At 44.6% G+C, this 15,719-nt stretch overlaps 1 protein-coding gene across 5 annotated transcripts in view; it reads right to left on the reverse strand.

The window, feature by feature from the left end:
• Positions 1–11,219, reverse strand: part of Ppp6r2 (protein phosphatase 6 regulatory subunit 2) — a 78,613-nt gene extending 67,394 nt beyond the window's left edge. For 4 of the 5 annotated variants that reach the window (XM_040753979.1, XM_040753980.1, XM_040753976.1 and 1 more), the window contains exon 1: positions 11,005–11,217. The gene's annotated coding sequence lies outside the window, so the exon portion shown is untranslated. Of the gene's footprint in view, positions 1–11,004 lie in introns of all 5 variants that reach the window. The other variant, XM_040753981.1, reaches the window with a different exon arrangement.
• Between the last annotated feature and the right edge of the window lie 4,500 nt (positions 11,220–15,719).

Consider the following 15,719-nt stretch of genomic DNA (forward strand, 5'->3'; position numbering starts at 1 on the left):
TCCAGCCACAGAGCTGGGCCAGCCTGACAACATGGGGGGGGGTCTATCTCTTTTAAAGCAAACAGTTGGGTGTGGTAACTGTATTAGGGTTTTCTAGAGGAACAGAATCAAAGAATGAATATGTATGTATGTATGTATGTATGTATGTATGTATGTATGTATGTATTAAAGGGAGATGTAGTAGAATGGCTTACTAGCTATAGTCTAGCTAGTCCATCAGTGGTTGGCCAAGAATCCAGTAGTTGTTCAGTCCCTGAGACTGGATGTCTTGGCTTCTATTATCAATGAAGTAACATTCCAGAGGAACAGATGAACCTGATATCAAGAGTGAGAGCAGACAGACAAGTAGCCAGTGCTTCCTTCTTCCATGCCCTTGTATGCAGGCCACACCAGAAGACGTGGTCTAGACATAGGATGGGTCTTCAGATCTCTAATAATCCAGATTTGAGGTGGATCCTCCTGCCACAAATGATCTCAGAGACTCCTTCACAGATGTACCCACATGCTTGGGTTCTAATTGATTCAAGATGTAGTCAAGTTGAAACCAAGATTAGCCATCACAGTGGCACATACCTTTTTAGTTTTTATATTTTAAAATTGGTGTTTGGCCCACATGTAAGTCTGTGTGAAGATGTCAGATCTTGGAGTTGTAGTTGTTAGCTGCCATGTGGGTGCTGGGAATTGAGCCCAGGTCCTCGGGAAGAGCAGCCAATGCTCTTAACTACTGAGCTATCACTCAAGCCCCAGTTGCACATACCTTTAACGCCAGAATTCTGTAAATTCGAGGCCAGCCTCATACTTAGAGGCCAGGCAGAATTATTACACAGTGAGTGAAACCCTGTCTCAAAAGTATATTTATTACACACACACAAATCTAAGACTGGCTCAGAAAGGGTGGGACAGCTCTATATCAGACAGGGCACCTTTCCTGCAGATAATAATTATAAATTCTGAACAAAATATTAAAAAAAAAAAGGTATCTGAGCTCCTGGGGATTTGGCTTCTGGCCTCTGCAGATACCTCTACTCATGTATGCATGAATATACCCCCCCTAAAAGAAAGAAAGGAAGAAAGAAAAGTTCAAAGTTCAGAGTAAACAAAAAGAAGTTTCAACAAGTAAAGAAATCCCAAATTTGTATTAAATTTCTCTCCCAATTCCCAGATGGGACAGCAGATGAAGCTACAAGGGACCAAGTAGAAAGTGGTTGCTGCTCTTTATTTGTAATTGCCAGAACTTGGAAGCAACCTAGATGTCCCTCAACCGAAGAGTGGATAGAGAAAATGTGGTACATTTACACAATGGAGTATTACTCAGCAGAAAAAAATAATGGAATCATGAGATTCGCAGGCAAATGGATGACACTAGAAGAAACCATCCTGAGTGAGGTAACCCAGTCACAAAAAGAGAAACATGGCATGTACTCTCTCATATATGGATTTTAGACATAGATCTGGGGAGTGCCAGCCTACAATCCTATGGCCAGAGAGTCTGGGAAACAGAAACTTTATTTAGTGGCTGATCGAAGAAGAGGCAGACTCCCTTGGTTAAGTACTGAGCTGAACTCAAGAAAGCCAGTAACAGAGAGGGAGGACTGATGATCAAAGGGATTAAGACTGGGCTGGTTTAACCCCCAGAAACAGCTAACCAGACAAAGGTTAACTCTTGAATTCCAGGCATCAGCCTGGGAATCCAACATGGGACTGATCAAGACCCCCTGAATCTGGGTGTCAGTGAAGAGGCCTAGGGAATCTATTGAGCCTTGGGCAGCAGATCAGTACCCATCCCAAGTATACACACGGACTTTGGACTCCCATAGAACAATGTGAGGTGCACTCTCACCCTGAACTCTTGGGGAAGGGTCTAGGCCCTGCCCTATATGAAATGACAGACTATTCACACCCCCATGGAGGGCCTCACCCTCCCTGGGGAAATGAGGGGATAACAGGGGGGGTTGGGGGGAGGGCACGGGAGGAAGGGAGGGAATGGGAGAGGGACCTGGAACTGACTTGTGAAGCAACCTTGTTTCTTACCTCAATTTAAACTGGAAAATAAAATTAAAAAGAAAAAAAAAAAAAAAGAAAGTGGTTGCTGCTGTCGTGGGTATGCCATCAGTGGACTATGTATAAGACACATGACTTCAAGAGCAGCTGTAACAAGGTAAATCCAAATTCTGCCAAATTAGAAGGCTTTTCCATTGTAATCCAGAAGGGTCACAATTTAGAAGTTAAGAACCATGTTCTAGAACTAATGGCTATAACCTAAAACTTACATCAAAACCAAAAAGAACCACACTAGCAAAGTCCACTATTAAGTCTCAATGGTATTAAGGTGCAGTCCCCATAATTTAATAGCCTTACTAAACCACAACCCCACCTCCCACCCCTACTCAACATTCTTTTTGGGAATGTAACTCAGTCTACAGTACATGTTTACACTACACAAGGCACTTGGTTCAATCAGTTTAAAAAAACTGTACAGAATATTTTGTTGCCAACTGTCTACCAAGCACAATGCTACTGTACAAGAACAGAAAGACCTGGTCTGGCCTTGTGAAACACACTAGTAATCTAGCACTTGGGAGGTAGATCTAAACAAGGAAGCAGGCCAGTTCAACCTCAAACACAATGTAAGTTTAAGGTCAGTCAGCCTTGACTACATGAAACCCACCCAGTCACGAGAAAAAATTCTCAGTTTTCACTGGGGGAAAAAGTACTTAATTTTAACTAAGCCTGGAAGTAGTTATTACAACATTTTAAAGTAAGTCCATTTTGAATGTTTAAAAAAAATCTCAGTGGGGTTGCTATTAATGTTGCTTGTTGTTTTGGTTGTGTTTTTTAAGTATATGTTTGTATGTTTTATTATGTGTGTGTGTTAAGAGCAAATGTTACTCTGTTGCCCAGGCTGATCTCAAATACCTAGGTTTTTGAGATCCTCGGAGTAGTATGCACCAACCATATCTCACAAGACTGAAAAAACTTTAAGGAAAAATAGCATAAACCAGTCTCTAAAAGGTAATATCCATAATGTCAATTATACAACTGAAAATTACCTGAGATGTGAAGAAGGAAATGTGACAACCAAGAGGAAAAGTGAACAATGAGACTTAACAAAAGACCATGCACCGAAATTGCCAGGTAAAAACTTCAAAACATTGTTAATAAATCTGTTCATAGGATTTTAGAAGGTAAAGGTAAGGAAAATACATAAAAATATATATACCCCCAGCACATGGGAGGTTGGGGGGTTGTACAATCAGAATTTTGGGCCAGCCTGGTTATACAGAGAGCTTCCAAAAACAAACAAACAAACAAACAAGCAAAAAAGAGTCTGGAGAGATGGCTCAGACATTATGAATAGAGACTGCTCTTCCAGAGAACTGGGGTTTGATTCACAGCACACACATGGTGGCCCACAACCGTCTGTAACTCCAGTTCCAAGGGATCAAACACACTTCTAGCCTCCATTGGCACCAGACAGGAAATGGTATAGAGACATATATGCCAGCAAATCACCCATAAAATAAAAATTTAAACATATAAAAAAGGAAACTCTAGAACTGGAAAAGCAGTATCTGAAATAGAATGTTACTGGACATGCTTAATAATAGAACAGACATAGAAAAAAGCAGCAAAATTTGAAGATAAATAGAAAACATACAACTATAAAAAAAATTTAAAACACACACACACACACACACACACACACACACACACACACACACCCCTGGAGTCCCAAAGGAGAAGAAAAAAATTGAGGCCCCAAAAGTTACTCAATGGCAACAGTAAAAATGTTTCCAGTCAGATGATAGTAGTACCTGCCTTTAATTCCAGCACTCAAGAGATAGATACAGGCTGCTCTGTGAGTTCCAGGACAGCCTGGTCTGCAGAGCGAGTTCTAGGACAGCTAGAGCTACAGAGAAACTCCCTCTGTAGACCAGGCTGGCCTTGAACTCACAAAGATCTGCCTGCCTCTGCCTCCCCAGGGCTGGGATTAAAGGCATGCGCCACCAACACCCAGTGAAACTCTGTCTCAAAAGAAAAAAAAATGTTTCCAAGGGCTTTTGTTTTGTTCTTATTTTTGGTTTGTTTTTTTTTTGTTGTGTTGTTGTTTCTTTGTGTGTGTGTGTGTGTATGTGTGTGTGTGTGTGTGTGTGAGAGAGAGAGAGAGAGAGAGAGAGAGAGAGAGAGAGAGAGAGAGAGGTTTGTTGGCACATCAGATGCCTGCCTAGTGCCCACAGAAGCCAGAAGAGAGCATCAGATCCCCTAGAATAGGAGTCATACATAGATGGTTGTTAGCTGCCATGTGGGTGCTGAGAGACAAACCTGAGTTGTCTGCAAAAGCAGTCAGAGCTCTTAACAGCTAAGTCATCTCTGCAGCCCCCAAAAGCACAACAAGGAATATCTTTTGTTATTGTTTTTTGTCTAAAACAGATCTCACAATGTAGCTCTGCCTGGCCTGTAACTCTCTATGTAGGACAGGGTAGCCTTGAACTCCTGAATGCTGGGATTAAGTCTGTGACACTACATACAACTTTTGTTCTGTTTTTTGTTTGTTTAAAGATTTATTCATGCCGGGCATTGGTGGCGCACGCCTTTAATCCCAGCACTCGGGAGGCAGAGGCAGGCGGATCTCTGTGAGTTCGAGGCCAGGCTGGACTGACAGCCTGCAAAACAATACAGAGAAACCCTGTCTCGTAAATAAATAAATAAATAAATAAATAAATAAATAAATAAATACATTCATTTATTATGTATAGTGTCTTGTCTGCATGTGTGCCTGCAGGCCAGAAGAGGGCACCAGATATCATTACAGATTGTTGTCAGTCACCATGTGGTTGCTGGGAATTGGATTTAGGACCTCTGGAAGAGCTGTCAGTGTTCATAACCTCTGAGCCATCTCTTCAGCCCTGTTTTTCATCTTGTTTTGTTTCGTTTTTTAAAGACAGGGTCTCATTTAGCAAAGTATAGCCTCAAACTTCAGATTCTCTTGTCTTAGTTTCAACTAGGACTATAAGTGTATACCACTATACCCAGCCATTTTACAGTTTTTAAATATATCAACCTAACAGTACAAGAAGGATAAATATACCTAAAGTGCAGTTAAACTAAAGGGGGAGAAAATACCTTAAGCACAGAAAAAAAAAATTAGATAAACAATAATAACTGACATCATGAGTAGGGGATAAAAACAATAAAGTTCTCTGACGTGCTGAAACACAAAAGTTGTCAAACAGTAATTCTACATTCAGCAACAAATCTTTCAAAGAAGAAGGGCAGGGTCTAAAGATATTTATCAGTTGAAAGAATGGTTACCCAGCATAGATGAAACCTTAGGCGTGCTGTAAACCCAGCACACAGAAGGTAATAGCAGAAGGATGGGAATTCGGAAATTCAAGGTCACTCTCCGCTAGACAGCCAAGAGTTTGAGGTCAGCCTGGACTTAATGAGACCCTGTCATTAAATGAATAAATCCCAGCATTCACGAGGCTGAGGCATGAGGGTCCTAAAACCAGCCTGAGCAAACCCTCATCTCAAAAGTAAGTCAGGAGCTTGGCACCGTGGCTCATACCTCTGGCTCACACTCTGCATTCCAGAGGTTCAGAAGCCTCCTTGTGATTTCAGGCCAGCCAGGACTACAGAATGAGACTCTGTCTCCAGAAACAAAACAACGAAAGACTGGCTGAGAATACAGCTCAATGGCAGAGCACCTGCCTAGCATACAAAAGGCCCTAGGTTCAATTTCCAATACTGCCAAAAAAAACAATTACATAGATATTTACATGGGATTTTGCTTAGAGTAGTGGCTCAAATCTTTTAGTCCCAGTACTTGGAAGGCTGAGACAAGAGGATCACTAAGGCCAGCCTAAACTACATAGGGACACACCCTGTCTCAGAAAAACAAAACAACTGGGGAGGTGGTGGTGTACACCTTTGATCCCAGCAGAGGAAGACAAATCTCTGAGTTCAAGGCCAGCCTGATCTACTGAGTGAGTTCCAAGACAGCCAGGGCTACACAGAAAAACTCTGTCTTGGAAAAAACAAAAAACACAAGACAGAACTGCCAAGCATACATAAGAAAGGAAGAAAACAGAAGAGGGAGAAAAGAGAGGGAAGAGAGAAAAGAAAACAGAAGAAACACTGGGCGTTTATAAATATCTCTTCATAAACTTGCAAAGATCCTCAACAAAACACTAGCAAACCAAATCATACACACAAAAAGAATGGACATCACGCCAAGTAGAATTTATCCCAAGAATGCAACTATTTTTAACATCTGAAAATCAGTCAATATAGCATACCACAAATCAATGAAAGTCAAATAACCATCTAAATTGATGCAGAGAGAGCATTTCACCAAATCCAACATTCTTTCCTTATGAAAGCATGCATTCCAGGTGCTAGTGAGATCACTTAGCAGGTAAATGACTTGCTGCACAAGCCAGGTGACCTCAATCTCAGGAGCCCACTTAGAGGTGGAAGGAGAGAGCTGACTTCACAAGTTGTCCTTGACTCCCACATGAACACAATGGCACACATACACACAAAATACTAATAAGTGGTCATTTTGTAATTCCACAACATTGAAATAAAGGCAACTTTCTCAATTATTATCACTTTTTTTTTTTTTTGGTTTTTCGAGACAGGGTTTCTCTGTGGCTTTGGAGGCTGTCCTAGAACTCGCTCGGTAGACCAGGCTGGTCTCGAACTCACAGTGATCCGCCTGCCTCTGCCTCCCGAGTGCTGGGATTAAAGGTGTGCGCCACCAACGCCCGGCTAATTATTATCACTTTTATTTAACACTGTTTGGGGGCTTCTATTCAATGTAATAAAAAAAAGTAAAACAAAGGAAATATCGACTGTGAAAGAAAAATAAACTATCTTTATCTGCAGATATAATTGTGTAAGAAGAAAATCCAAAGAGATATATTATGAGAACTAGTAAGCTACACAATGTTGAAGAATGTTACCATTATACATAACCCAAAATGTATCTTTGTACAACAACAAATAATTGAAAACATTATAAAAATATTTACAATACCATCAAAAGACAAAACAGTTCAGAATAATTCAAATGAAAAATGTGCCTTTACAGTGGAAACAAAATATTGCTAAGAAAAAAATCTAAATAAATGGAGAAATAAAATTAAATACATAGGGGGCTGGAGACATGGCTTGGCAGTTAAGAACACTGGCTGTTCTTCCTGAGGACCTGAATTCAATTCCCAGTACCCACATGGTAGCTCCCAACTGTCTGTAACTCCAGTTCAAGGGGATCTGACACCCTCACACAGGCATGCATGCATGCAAAATACCAACGCACATGAAAATAAATAAATCATTTTTTTAAATTAAATACATAGATAAAAAACTGAATTCAATTCTGAATTTGATCTATTAATTATATATAACACTAACCAAACTCACAGCAAAAATAACAACATAATTTTGAGAGCGTATCCTAAAACTAGCAATATAAGCAAGGATAGAAAGGGGTTTTTTTTTTTGGCTTTTTAATTTTTTTATACAGGGTGGCCTCATTCATGATGCTCCTATCTCAGACCCCAAACTGCTGAAATTACATGTGTGTATCATTCCCTGCAAGGAGCACATATTTTACAATTCCATTTAAAGTCTGAGAACCTACAAAATTAATTTGTAGTGACAAAAATAAAAACATCAACTACTTGAAGATTGAAAGGACAGGTATAATGATTGGAAAGGAACACAAGAAAAATTCCCGGGTGATAGAAATGTTCTATAATTGATGTGAGAGATGTCCACACTAAATTTTTGTTTGTTTTTGAGACAGGATGTCACTATGTAGACCTGGCTGATCTGGAAATCATTATATATTTTGGGCTGACCTTGAACTCAGGCAGACCTGTCTGTTTCTGAATCCTGAATGATGGGATTAAAAGTATGAGCCACCGAGCGGGGCAGTGGTGGCGCACTGCCTTTAGTCCCAACACTCGGGAGGCAAACGCAGGCGGATCTCTGTGAGTTCAAGACCAGCCTGGTCTACAACTACTAGTTCCAGGACAGCCTCCAAAGCCACAGAGAAACCCTATCTCAAAAAACCAAAAAAAAAAAAAAAAAAAAAGATTAGATGAGAAGATATGGATAACATACTACATACTTTAAAGAGTAGCTGGGTCTGCCAAGCATGGTAGAAGATAACTGTAATCAGTCATCACTGTTATTAGTTTAAATATTTTAAACATGACCCTTTCTTGAGGGAGGGGTGCAGAGCCAAACTGCCTGCAGTTCAATCCTCTTGCCTCAAGTCTCTTTATCTCTGAAACAGGGAAATTATAGCCCCTATAGTCTATGGTTACCCTGAGGACTAGATGAAAAATTCCCATATGAATTAAATATTGAGCTGGGCATGGTGGTGCATGTTCCAGAACAGCTGAGGCTACACAGAGAGACCTTGTCTCAAAAAAAAAAAAAAAAAAAAAAGAAAGAAAGAAAGAAAGAAAGAAAAGAAATGCAATGGCACAGTATAAACACCCAAACATTACGCTGTGTTCTCTAAGTAGAAAGTTATTTATAAAGCTTTAAACACTATCTCCCTGCTCAAAACTGTACATTCAGCCTTATCTCTCCTCTGGGCTCCAGATTTTTCTGTAAGATATGTTCTCCCTGGATTTCTTAGATGTCTCCCACTAGTTTCAGGCAAAAGAAAGCCTTGATTTCCCTCTCTAACATGTAATAATTCCCAAACATCTACCACTACCTCAGCCTAGCTTCCCCATTTAATTGAACAGTGCCACTGCCCAACCAATTTGTTCCATCAAGAAGCCTGGAAATCACTCTGAGCCCTCTCATTCCCTCAAACTTCAACTGTTACATACTTCTCTAAGAAGTTCCAACAGCTCTGTTTCCAAAATACTGCCCTAAGTCAGCTGCTGAGGTTAAAACACAATACTCCCTTCCTAGACATGTGCCACAATTTAGAGAAAAACGCAAGATCCAGCTTTTCACCAATGTTTGTAAGGGTGACTAGAACACCAACTTTCTAAACCACGCGCCCCCTTAACCTAGACACACCAGTATTATCTAGTTCCTGCAAGAGATCTGGGCCTTGCCCATCTCCTCGGCATCTGGGATCTCCCACCCCCACCTCCTCATTATAGCTAGTTTTTTTTTTCTTTTTAATGAGCATTGACTGGTGTTCTGTTTGCATGTGTGTGTGTGTGAGACTATTGGATCCCCTGGAACTGGAGTTAGAGACAGTTGTGAGATGTCATGTAGATGCTAGGAATTGAACCCAGGTCCTCTGGAAGAGCAGCCAATGTTCTTAACCCCTGAACAATCTCTCCATCCCGTTTTCAAGAGCTCAGTTTACATGAGAATTAGAGATGTCCAAAGGAAGGGAAGAGACACCAAGAGATGAACAGACTTGGAGGAGAAAACTTTTTTTGTTTTTGTTTTTTTTTGAGACAAAGTTTCTCTCTGTAGCTTTGTAGACCAGGATGGCCTTGAACTCACAAGAGATCCACCTGCCTCTGCCTCCCAAGGGCTGGGATTAAAGGTGTATGCCACCACTGCTCCAGAATGCTCCAGAAGGAGAAAATTTTTAATCCCAGGAAGAGGCAGGCAAATCTCTGTGACTTGATCTACATAGCCAAGGGCCTATAGCAAAACCTTCTCTCTAAAAAAAGAAGAAAAAAAAAAAACAGAAAAGAGGAAGGAAACAACATGAGCAGATAAGAATGAGGAATGAGCTGGGCGTTGGTGGCGCACCTTTACTCCCAGCACTCGAGAAGCACAGGCAAGTGGATATCTGTGAGTTCTAGACCAGCCGGGTCTAGAAGAGCTAGTTCCGGGCCAGCCTCCAAAGCCACAGAGAAACCCTGTCTCAAAAAACAAAAGGAGGAATGAGGCCAGTAGTAGTAGCCCATGCCTTTAATCCCAGCACTTGGGAGACAGAGGCAGGAGGATCTCTGTGAGTTCGAGGCCAGCCTGGTCTACAGATCAAGTTCTAGGACAGCCAAGGCTACACAGAGAAAACCTTGTCTCAAAAAAAAAAAAAAAAAAAAGTGGGAGGGTGTGATGAAATGCCAAGAAGCCAGCAGCACTGTCAAGTAGGGCATAGATGAAGGTATGAGTGAAACTCTAATCGCCTGGCATCAGGAAGGCCTAGGGACAAGACGGGTGAGAATGACGACCGACTGAGAGGAGGGGCTACAGAGCAAGGCAAGAACCGGAAAAAGTGACAGAGCTGGTGGGGAATGGCAGGAGATCGGTAATAAATTAGAACCGGCGCTTAACTAGTGAGTTGTGGGCTGCAAGGGTCCAAAGTATCCGGTGAAGAGGTCCATAATGGAGGGAGCTGGGATAAGGGTACGGGAGAAGGAAGGGGTGATGGGGGGAGGTGGAGATAAGCTAGGGACGGCAGTGGGTGACTACGACGACTCGGGGGGGGGTGACTGGAAGAGGAAACGGAAATAAAGGACGGAGACAAAGTCCCTGCTTGGCAGCGGGCACTGGCGTGTAGAAAGGCCACCACCAGCAGCAGGCCACTGACGAGGAGGAGTATGAAAAAAAGATGAAGACGGGAGAAGGAGCGCTCACAACCGCCCCCACCCTGCATCCAAGGTCCGCCACACCTTCACAGACAGTAACAGTGGGGAGGGGCCGTGGCGGGGACGGAGGTGGACGACGAGGCCCCCGACAGGCTGAGACTGGCCGACCACGGACAGGCGGGAGCGGGTCCATTAGCTAGCAGGGGGGGCTGACTGACGAGGAGAAGGGTTAGCTGAGGGGATGGGGAGGAATGAATGAATGAATGAATGAATGACGGGAGTGGAGGGTGCTGGCTGACAGGCGAGCACACTGGCGGCGGCGGGGCTGACCCCCTGTCGAAGCGCGGGGTGACAAAGGCTCTGATCCACTCCCTGGGGGCTGAGTGACAGCGGGACGCTGACTGACGGGGAGGGGGGGTCCCTCCTCTCCCTGGGCCGGAGGACGCAGCAGCAGGCGCGCGGCCGCACTCACCTGCCCCGCAGGCTGGGGGTCGCGGCGGCTCCTCCGAGACCCCGAGAGAGGCCAGGACGCTCGCAGAGGTGACGTGCGGACGGCCCGGAGAAGGCCGCACGCACATGGGCCCGGCCCCGCGGAGCGGCGCCTTCGCACTCGGGCGCAGCCGCCGGGAGGCTCGGGACCCGCTCGGGACCAGCTCGGGGCCGCGGGCGAGATCGCTCCAAAATGGCGGCGGCGGGAGCGCGCGCGGCTTCCGCGCAGGGCCGCGCTCGCGGACGGGGCCCGGGCGGGGGGCGCGCGCTCCGGGGGCGGGGCCACGGGAGGAGGCGCGGCTTCGCTGCTGCAGTCTGGGGTCTAGGCGGCCCGCCGAGTGGCCCCGGAACCTCGCGGCCTCTGGGGCTTTCTGTCCCAAGGCGTCTCCGAGACCGAGCTGGCTGTGCTAAATTCTCGTGGCGTCTTCAGCCACCCTGGAGCAACGGCGCGCTGTGGCCTGCCCAGGTGGATATGCAGTCGGTGAATCCTCGGTCCTGTTTCTGAAATGGGCAGCGAACAGCCCCCTACATTTCTTTTTTCTTGAGTGCCCAGTGTATGTTGTACAGTGTTTCTGCACGTTACGTACGTGTCCGTGGAACATGGCTTGGAATTAGTTCAGATTAAATTAATCTCTAAAATGAGACTGGTTTCCGGTGGCTGTGTACGCCGTGGGAAAATGTTAAAAGCAGAGATGAAACATGTAAGGAATGTGTCAACACATGCTAGTTATGAACTCACTGCCTTTCTGCTGCAAGTTCATCAGTGCTGTGCAGAAAATACAACCCGGCGTGGGCGGCGCTTTGGAAGGCCAAAGCAGGAGGGCAAGCAAAACATTGTCTCTCCCGGCGTAGCGGAGCGCACGTCTTTAATCCCAACACTCCAGAGGCAAGGGGCTCTCTGTCAGTTCGAGGCCCGCCTTGTCTACTCAGCGAGTGCCAGGTCAGACAAGAAAGACTACATAGTGAAAAATGTCTGGAGGGAGTTGGGGGTAGGGGAGAGCTTCTGGGCCCTTCTAGTGTTTTGCTTTGAGATGGTACTTCTGTGCTTCTTCAGCAGAGGGCGCCAAAGAGACACTGCTTGGGAGAAAGGAACGCATTTTCCTTCCCTGGTCTGGAAAAGCAAAAGTGGAGGCACCTGGGTTCCAGCCAAGATCTCTTGCGGTGGTCCGCAGTACAGCTTTCCCCAGGCCACCCTGACTGAAAGTCACTTTGTAAGATTTACTCTGAACACAAAAGCTGAAGGTGCTGGAGAATCGGGACTTGTACTGGGAGACCAAATACAGGAGATGACCCATAGTTCTAAAAACGCAGCAGTGAGCAGGTGTAACCCTGTCCCTGACCTTTACACTATTTTTGTGCCCAGACCAGACAGAGTTCGTGAGTCAGCAACAGCTCCATGCACCCTACACACACGCACGCACACGCAAGCACGCACGCACACACCATTTTTGCAGTACTAAGCAAGCACATTACTGCTGAGCTGCATCCCCAGCCCCCCCGACCCCTTTTTGGGGGGGAGGTTTCTAGATAGGGTTTCTATATATAACAGGCCTAGCTGTCCTGGAACTCACTCGGTAGACCGGAATGGCCTCAAATCCACAGAGATCCACCTGCCTCTGCCTCCCAAGTGCTGGGATTAAAGGTGTGCACCAACACCGACCCCCCCTCCTTTTTTTTTTTTTTTTTTTTTTTTTTTTTTTGAGCTGGGCACTTAGTCCCAATGTTTGGGAGATTGAGGCAGCAGTTAGAGATCGGTTTGGGCCACATACTGAGTTCCAGGGCAGCCTGGATTACATGAGACCTTGTCTTTAAATACCTTTAGTTTGTTTATTTGTTTTGGGGGAATAAGGTTTTGTTTTGTTTTTCGAGACAGGGTTTCTCTGTGGCTTTGGAGCTGTCCTGGAACTTGTTCTTCTAGACCAGGCTGGTCTCGGAACTCACAGAGATCCGCCTGCCTCTGCCTCCAGAGTGCTGGGATTAAAGGCGTGCGCCACCAACGCCCGGCAAGATTTTGATAAATTGTACAGGCTGGCCTTGAACCTGGGCTTTCCCCTGCTCCTTCCACACACTGAATTCATCAGCAAACCCTCTGTACTGTTCCTCTCAGTGTCTAACCTGTAAGACCCGTTTCTCTCATCTGACTCAAAAGTCTAGGTAGGCCCCCTACTTTTATCCTGGAGGACTTGCTGTAGGCCATTCAACGTAGGGTTCAAAGGGATCCTCTTAAATTGAGTCAGATCAGATCTCTGACCTGAGGGCTTGCTGTCTCACCCAAGATGAAAGAATCCTCGCTGCTGCCCACAACACTGTTTGTGATGTGATCTCAGTTTATCGACTCATTTTATTTCACTTCAGTCACGATAACCTCCTGCCCCAGGTCAATTGCTCACCCTGTCTCTGTATCTTTTCAGGCATTTCCCCTTGTTGGGACTATGCTGACTTACCTCCTCCTCGGTGAGGGCCTCCCTGACTGTTCTATTTAAAACCTCTACTTCTAAGATACTAACTTCACAGCCTCCTCTCCCCTTTGGGCTTTCCTCCTTCCCACTGGTATTACTCACTAGTCACAATCCAATAAGGAGAACTGAAACCACACAATGATTACAAAAATTGCCAGTTACAGGATTATTATGAGGAAATTAAACTATATTCAAGAAAGGAAAATCTTAGAAGACTGTTTATTCTCCCAATGGGAGTTCATTCTTTCTTAGAGAAGTTTGGTAGCATCCCCGTTGAAGAATGAAACATTCCCTGGACTATCCTGAGCTTTCTGGGTGGAGTTGCCATGCACTAGAGAACAGAGCTTATAAAGAAATACATCTTTTGGTGGGGCGGTGGTGGTGTACACTTTTAATCCCAGCATTAGGGAGGCAGAGCAGGTGAAACTCTGTGAGTTCGAGGCCAGCCTGGTCTACAGAGTAAGTTCCAGTTCAGCCAGGGCTGTTTTACAGAGAAACCCTGTCTCCAAAAAAAGTAAAAAAGAAACAAGGAGAAAAGAAAGAAAGACATACATCCTCCAAAGAGCAAGCAAGGATGAAAACTAACCCATAGGGACAGCAGTCAAAGGGAAGTACCAATACTTGATGAGGATGAGAACACATGTCCTTCCCACCCCCCTGGTAGCCTCCCAAAAGAAGCAACGTAGAGCATGCAGGTGGAAAGCAGAGGCGTCTCCTGTGGAAAGGTGATGTACTGGGTGAAAGAGGAACCAGAGTAGATGTGATAAGTAGAAAACTGGGCAGTTAATCTGTGGACACCCTTCTACAAAACCACAAAACAACTACATTTGCCAGGCGGTGGTGATGCACACCATTAACCCCAGCACTCGGGAGGCAGAAGCAAGAGAATCTCTGTGAGTTCTAAGCCAGCCTGGTCTACAGAGTGAGTGCCAGGACAGCCTCCAAAGCTACAGAAAGAAACCCTGTTTCAGAAAACAAAACAAACAAAAAACCCAAAACCCCCCAAAAAACTACATTTCCAGCTAACAATATTGCTCTTGGGGTTGGCAAGATGGCCCAGTGGGCAAGCTCATTCCCAAACTGACCATGTGGACTCAAACTGACCATGTGAACTCAAACTGACCATGTGAACGGGATCCCTGGAGCCCACGGGTAGAAAAAGAGAACTATCTGCCACAGTTGTCCTCTGACCTCCACATGAACTCAGTAACAGGCACACACACAAATAGCACATAAATGTAACTTTGAAACTTTTTTCTGTAGTGTAATCCCCACTCTTACCCCCAAATGAGATCATGTCCACCTCCAGCAGTCGTTATACCTGTCACTGGCTATTTTGATTACTCTTCAAGTACAGTTGCTATCCCACTGAAAAGTTTCTTATGCTAACACTAAATAGTGATATTACCATCTAAAAGCTTGTTTTTTTTTCTTTTTTTGGGGGGGGGATTTGAGGCAGGGCTTCTCTGTATTGTTTTGGAGGCTGTCCTGGAACTAGCTCTTGTAGACCAGCCCGGCCTCTATCTCTGCCTGCCTCTGCCTCCCGAGTGCTGGGATTAAAGGCGTGCGCCACCAACGCCCGGCAAAGATTGTATTTTTTAAGAGGGAAAAGTCTGTACAAATATAGAACAAGTAATGAAAACATAGGCTAAGTTACTACATTCCTTATTTCTGTAATTGGTGCAGCACATAATTGGCACATAATATCTTTAACCATTTGTGATGTACACAAATAACCTAGGACAAAGGCAAGTATTTCTGACACAAAAGGACCAAATAGAGTGAATACTATCACTAAGAGCGCCAAATAAAAAAGTTGTTCACCAATGAAATGGAGAAAGCAAAGCTATGCTAAGAAAGGAGTGCTGCCTCAGCACCATCAGCTTTGTGGTGGCCTGCACTGTCCTTCCCTCACCAGCCCCCGAGTTTCTACGCCAAGAAAGACCCGGAAATCAGAATCTCTAAAACAGGCAGAACCACACTTGTACACACCATAATCAAATAGCTGGGAGTCAAAGACAGAAAAACCATGAAAGCAGAAAGAAAAAAAATGACTCACCAACATTAAGGGAACAACAATAAAGTTTATAGCTGAAGACTCATAAAAGATCAAGGAAGTGATAAAATAACATTCAGAGTGTGAAGGAAACATAAAACCCGTCAGTGAGCAAGCTCTATGACCAACAAAGCTATCCTTCAAAAACTGAAAGTCGGGGAGATGGTTCAGTCAGTTAAGTGA

The sequence above is a fragment of the Mesocricetus auratus genome, unplaced genomic scaffold (assembly GCF_017639785.1).
Source record: "Mesocricetus auratus isolate SY011 unplaced genomic scaffold, BCM_Maur_2.0 Super-Scaffold_100010, whole genome shotgun sequence".
Lineage (NCBI taxonomy): Eukaryota > Metazoa > Chordata > Mammalia > Rodentia > Cricetidae > Mesocricetus > Mesocricetus auratus.